At 39.0% G+C, this 7,106-nt stretch overlaps 1 pseudogene; it reads right to left on the bottom strand.

Annotated features, from left to right (window-relative positions):
- Positions 1–1,258: 1,258 nt before the first annotated feature.
- On the bottom strand, positions 1,259–2,250 carry LOC121041084 (glyceraldehyde-3-phosphate dehydrogenase-like; annotated as a pseudogene).
- Between the last annotated feature and the right edge of the window lie 4,856 nt (positions 2,251–7,106).

The following is a 7,106-nucleotide window of genomic DNA, read 5'->3' as shown; positions in this document are numbered from 1 at the left end:
CTCAGCTGACTGAGCCACCCAGGCGCCCAAGACTTTGTGTTTAACTGAAGATCACCCGCGCATGCACGCGCACACCCCCACAAATGGAGAGATAGGGTTCCAATTTCCATTGGGAGAGGTCCTAAGTAAAAAAGAGAAGTGTCCACTGAATATGAGTAACTGGGTTTCAACTGAAAAAGCTGTGGTTATAAAGTGACATAATGTATAAAAAACTTCCAGCTGTAAACTGACACGCGCTGGACACAAATAATAAGCTGATGTGAAAATGTGATGTGACTGTGCCATTAAAAAATATCACTGAAAAAATATATGTCACTGACAGCAAAACAGGCTGTGGATTTTTTTTAACTTCAGCGTCCATAAATATCTCATCATCGCTGTTGGACAATTGCATTTATTTCAGAATGGGTTTTCTGTTCTAGGGACAGTTTGCAGACATTCGGCTATCCCATTTTACAAGTTCTTTATAGTGAAATGATGTGCTCTGTGTTCTCTAACATTGGGTTTTCGTCCCATTTTATAGTAACATGTGCAGAAGGCACCTGACTCCGTGGTGGTAGGTGCCTTAAGGAACTGTCACGCCTCATGTTCACTCTGTGGACTCTCCAGAAACCCACTCGAAACTCAGGATATATTCCCTGTTTTACCTCTTCCCTTCCATCATGAACCCTCTTGTTCTTACCCTCTGTGTTCAATTTCTGTCCCTCTCCTCACACATGGGCTCTGTCTCCCTGCCCAGCAACCTCACATTAATACGATATTAAGACTATATTCCTGGCTTTATACTCCAAGTTCTGTTTCTGGGCTCACCCCGCATCTTGGGGTATTGTTGAGGCTCCCTGTGACCTAAGTCACATCCGTCACTCCAAGTTCACTCTTGCCTGAAAACGAGTTTAAGAATCATACTTTCAAAGTTTTGAGGGGAGAGCCTTCTCTTCCTCTCAAATATTTTCCTCGCCTGTTTGCTAGTACCTATAGTTAATTTATGCCATAAACAAAACACTATATCATAATGTCATGAAATTTTCTTTTCATTCTAGAATCTTTGGTGTGTTGGCTTTTTTTTTTTTTTTTTTGCTTGTATGTGACAAGAGGGCTCCCTAAGCCCCTCCCCTTCTTCAGGAGGTCTGGGATGGAAACTATGCAAAGATCAAAGACTCTCAGTATATTGGGGGATGAGTTGGGGCAAGAACTCCCCAGTAGCTGAGGGCCTCTCTCTTCCTCTTGCTATCGCTGGGGCTGGTGGTCCAGGCAGCTTTTATTCCTTGGAGGTCGTGTTGACGGTAAGGTCCACCACCCATTTGCTGTAGCCAAATTCATTGCCGTACCAGGAAATGAGCTAAACAAAGTGGTCACTGACAGCAATGCCAGCCCCAGCATCAAAGGTGGAAGAGTGTTAAAGTCATAGGACACAACCTGGTCCTCACTGTAGCCCAGGATGCTCTTGAGGGGACCTTCCCATGCCTGCTCTCACCACCTTCTTGATGTTACTGTATTTGGCAGCTTCCTCCAGGTGGCAGGTCAGATCCATGACCAACACATTGTGGGTGGGGACATGGAAGGCCATGACAGTGAGCTTCCCATTCAGCTCAGGGATGACCTTGCCTATAGCCTTGGCGAGGCCAGTAGAAACAGAGATGATGTGGTGGGCAGCCTCTTGGCCATCACACCACAGCTTCCCAGAGGGCCCACCTATGGTCTTCTGGGTGGCAGTGATAGCATAGACTATGGTCATGAGTCCCTCCACAATGCCAAAGTTGTCATGGATGACCTTGGCCAGAGGGGCCAAGCAGTGGATGGTACAGGAAAAGTTGCTGACAATCTTGAGGGAGTTGTCATACCTCTCGTAGTTCATGCCCATCACAAACATGGGGGCATCAGCAGAAAGGGCAGAGATGATGACCCTCTTGGCCTCACCCTTCCGGTGAACACCAGCCTTCTCCATAGTGGTAAAGACTCCAGTGGACTCCATAGCATACTCTGCACCAGCATCACCCCATTTGATGTTGGCAGGATCTTGCTCTTGGAAAGCGAAGATGGTTTTTCCATTGAAGACAGTGGAAAATCGTCAGCCTTGACTGTGCTGTTGAATTTGCCATGGGTTGAATCATACTGGAACATGTAGACCATATAGCTGAGGTCAATGAAGCGGTCACTGATGGCGACAATATCTACGTTCCCAGAGTTAAAAGCAGCCCTGGTGACCAGGCATCCAATATGGCCAGATCCATTTACTCTGACTCTGACCATCACGTCTCCGAGATGCAGCTGCCACTGCACCAGAAGACGCTACTATGTGACAAACAGGGAGGAACAGAGAACCCGTTCTAGAATCTTTGATACTTGCTAAAGTTTGAATCATCCTGGGATTGGCAGTTTTTAAATCTGGGAAAAAGTTTTAATAAGGAGACAGAACCTTAGGACTGCGTTGGAGGGGCAAGATCTAGGACACCAGATACGTGTGTGGGAACATATGCATGTGTGTGCGCTTACATGTGCTCAGAATAAGGCCACTGTTTCTGTCTCCAAATCACAAAGTTACCCTTCATTTTGCTGCAAATTTTTATTCTTAATAAAAGTACAGAGGTAAATAAGTCTAATTTTTCTGTAGAAAGAATTTGTACAGCAAAGAAGCTGAGGATGGTGTAATTTAGTTCCTAATCATACAAACTACATAATTTCTCAAGATGGGAGTACATTGATTAGGCACCTGCATTTGTCAGATGCATCACCAACATTATCTCAATTCTCCCAGAAACCATAGAAGGGGGCTATTATTCTTCCAAATTTAGTGAAAAAGAAATAAGGCAAGGTCACAGGTTTATTAGTGACACAGGCAGAATTCTAATCAAACTCCTGACACCTCATCTTATGTATTTTTTATATTCCATAAAGAAGAGGGATCTAGTAGTTAGAGCTCAGATTTTGATGTCAGAGAGACCTGGGTTCAAATCTTCCCTCTTCTCTTACAATGTCTGAGATACAGCAATTTACCTCTGGGCCTTGGCTACTTCCAGTTTTATATTCTTTAACTTTCATCTTAACTTTCCTTTCTGTTTATTAGCGTCTGTTACTTTCTCCATTGCTCATGGTCCATATATTGTCATAAGCTTTATGTTCCCTCGTCCCATCTGTAATTTTCTTCACTGTGTCAGATTCAGAAGTAATTGCTGGCACCTCTTAGCACTACTGAAATTGAAAGTGTGGGCATTTTGGCAATTACATTCACTGTCATTTTCATTCATGCTAAAGAATACTTAGTCAATTGTTATTTCTTCAAAACAGTTATATTTACAGTGTTTCTGTATACAACAGATGGTTATGTAGTTTATGTACATCATCCATGTCAAAATGTGGTTCCTTTATCTCAAATGAGTAGGGCAAGTTTAAAGTGGCTGGCTCTTGAAGGGACCAGCCCTTAGTTGGACTAATGGTATGTACTAAAATTATGTACTGACCATAAAATTGTATGCTTTTTATCTGAAGACTTTTAGATAAATGTTTACTTCCAAAGAATAGGGTTGTTGATATGACATAAAACAGTAATGGCTAATACATACACAGCACTAACCATATACCAGGTACTGCTCCAAATGATAGATACCTAATTCATTGCTCACAATAACTCTTGAGGAGGGTATTATTAATGTTATTATTATTATTATTTCCATTTTATGGATACATTAAGTAACTTGCCTAAATCACCCAGCTAGAAAGTGGTAAGGATAGTATTATAAATCAGAGATGAAAAGTAGACTGTTCAATATATGATATTTGGAATGTTGATTTTCTACATGGAAAAAATAAAATTATATCTCTGTTTTAATAAACTCCAGATAAAATAATATCTGTGAAATATAGATTTCAAACATTGGAGGGAAATATAGACATAAATTTGTAATACTGGTGGTAAGGAAGATTGTCTTACACAAAAACAAAAATGACAAAACACATATTTGATCAATTTTACATCAAAAAAAATGTAAGTTCAACAAAGACACATAATCAAAGTGGAAAGTAAGAGACACGAAAGACAGAGATAACCAAATTTATATACAGATTATTTTTGAAACCCTTCAAAAATCTATTAGAAAAAGAAATGCCACAGAAAATGAACAATAGGTGTGGATGGGTGATAATCATAAGAAGAAACCTGAATAGCCTGACAAAATGCTCAGCTATTTGTAAAATAAAAATTCGAACAAGATATCATTTCTCATTGTCAAATTTTCAAGAACGTTGACATTGTGGCAAGGAGGCAGAGAAACAGGAACACTTTATGTTGCTGTAGAAATAGAAATTGGAGCAACCATTGCTGTAGAGCAATTGGCAATATCTCATAAAACATTACAATGCAATTCTAAGTAAAAGCATATCCTAGAGTGGTTCTCCCATTTCTGCTCAAGGAAAATGAAGAAAGATATTCATTGCAGCATTGTGTATACTAGCAAAATAGAAGGGAAAAAGAGAAAGAAACCTAAATGGTCATTAGAAGTGAATATATAGTATGACTTATAGTCATAAAACAATTTTATATAGCAGTAAAGAAAAGTGATCTATATTTTTAGTCAGATATATATAATATATAATAGAGTACATATAATATTTTAAATACATTCCTATATCAACATGGAAAAATTCCAAAAACCTTCTCCCCTGTGGAAAAGGATTCACAGGTCAATGTTAACATTATATTTTTCATATATAGTTACTTTTAAATGACACAAATAGGAGTTCCTATTTGTCTTTTTTTGTCTTTTTTTTCAAGATTTTATTTTTATGTAATCTCTATACCCAACACAGAGCTCGAACTTACAACCCCAAGATCAGGAGTTGCATGCTATAGCAACTGAACCAGCCAGGTGTCCCTAAAAACTATCTTATTAATAAGTAACTACAAAAAATAAAAACTGTACTATTAAGGTAATTAGTTAGAAAGTTAATTAGAAAAATACTTGGAATAGCTAAAGTAATTAGGGTAATATACCTACAGAAGACTAAATATTGGATTAAAGTAATTAAGGCAATATAGGTATAAAATAGAATGAATTAAAGTAGTTAGAGCAATATATCTACAAATATGAAATATGAAATTACTAAGTCATTAATTAGGTAATTGATTCAAATGATTAATTATAACAAAATAATTATAAAATTGCAGTCACTTAAGCTAATAATTTATTTCTTGCTCATATAACAGTGTAAATTTTCCTCACCACCACATTTCACTCCTTCATGAAGTGACTCAGGGATTCAGATTCCTTCAGTCTTTCAACTGTAATATCAAAAAAACAAGAAAAGAAATTAAACTCTAGCATCTTCTCCGACCTTGTCCTCTGCATACAGCCAACAAAGGAGAAAAGAGATAGAGGGAACACATCTGCTTCTTCAAAGCTTGGCAGGCAGTGCTTTCAACCATTCCGTTGGTGAGAAACAGTCATGGGGCCACAGCTTAATAGAAGACATGGGGTCACTGGCCAGACGGTGATTTCCCAGTGACAACTCTGAACTATGAAAAGGAGAACAGGGCTTTTAGCAAACAGCTGGCCATCTGTAACTCACCAAACTTAGTGTTTTTCTATAAATGGAGCTGGATGAGGGAGTGGGAGAGTGGGAAAGGAACAAAAAGACTTCAACTTGATCTGTACTGTTGGTGGGAAAAACGATCTGCATCAAAAACGATAGTTCATAGTTGCTAGTTCTGTGATACGTGAGCGTTGTTACAGTGCTCACGATACTTTTCTCAATTTAAACAAAAAAAAAATTTTAAGAAAAAAGAAAAGATGTTCTATAACTGCCAGTGTAACCACATTACTACATAGGAACAGCCCTGTCACTGTCTTTGGATTCAATTTAGTGGCACCAAGTCATAGGAGAGATGGTCCTATACTGAGGTTATTCTGGAAAGCACCATGGTAAGATCAATGGATAAAATTTGAAGTCATGTTTGGGTTTTAATCCTGGCTGTCCTACTGCACCAGGTGACCTTAGACACATTTGACCACCCTCAGCAATGACAATAATAATTTATATCTCATAAACTGTTGGGAAGGTACAATGAAATATTGTTATGGAAACTGCTTGCTACAGAGTAGGGATTTTTAAATGTCAGTCCCTTCTTTTTTGCTTTGTCTAGTAATTACTGTAAGAGAGTAGCAGTAAAGAGGGGGCGGGTAATAACATTTCTGGATTTCTTTTTATGTACCACAGTGCTGGGGTACAAGCTCATTTGCACAAGACCATTTCTGTTAAATTACTCATGTTTTGCCTCTTCTGGAAATTCGGTTTCTTTAATATTCATGTTGTTTATTTTAATTCCTCTTGAATTTCCTTCGTGTGGTTTGTCCTTATGCATTTTGGTCTCATAATACTGAGTTGTCTTCAGTGGTATGGTCTGATGTCTCCTGTCCTATTTTCATGATGATGGTTTTATAGCTTTTCCTTGGACACATTTTTCTTTTTTCATTGCTTAAAATTGTCCTGGGTCCCATGGCCCAAGATCCTCTTTTGCATGCTTCTCTTAGCCAGGCTGGAAAACACTTCAGTGCCTGACTAGGCAAAACAAAACAAAAAAACATCCTGGAGGGTTTTAGACCCTAATTACTTGAAGGGCATGTGGGACACTCATCCCAGGTAAGTTCTTCCTTTTACAATTGGCTTCCCAGCAACTAATGCAGTCAGCTGGAAAATGTAATAAAATGCACAGTAAAGTGAACCCAGGAGGGTTATCCCAACTTCCTGAGTCGTCCAAGTAATCACTTAGAAACAAAGGCCAAAATAGTCCTGTGTCACCCACCCACAACACTGGTGCTGTCCGAATGTGCTGATGGTCCCAGGAAGCTCACTGAAAACCTAGCCCAGTGGAAGACATCACATAGGAAACATAAGGGAGAGATGAAATACTTCTATTCCCAACTCTCATTTCTTCTTGCAACTTCAAATGCCTTTAAATATGTTTTTCAATAATTCATTGTTTTGTGCCAGTCTTAGCCCATCGATAACCAGTGTTGTAGCTGGACGGCCCTTGTGGTACTTGTTAGGATTGCAAGAGGCCCTCAGCAATCAAGAAGCTTTGAAAGGACAGGTTTCATTGCTTACAAGTCTTG

Source organism: Herpailurus yagouaroundi, unplaced genomic scaffold (genome assembly GCF_014898765.1).
Source record: "Herpailurus yagouaroundi ecotype Mexico unplaced genomic scaffold, PumYag 182, whole genome shotgun sequence".
NCBI classification, from domain to species: domain Eukaryota; kingdom Metazoa; phylum Chordata; class Mammalia; order Carnivora; family Felidae; genus Herpailurus; species Herpailurus yagouaroundi.
The sequence above is the reverse complement of the archived record's forward strand: the minus strand, read 5'-3'. Positions and strand labels throughout refer to the sequence as shown.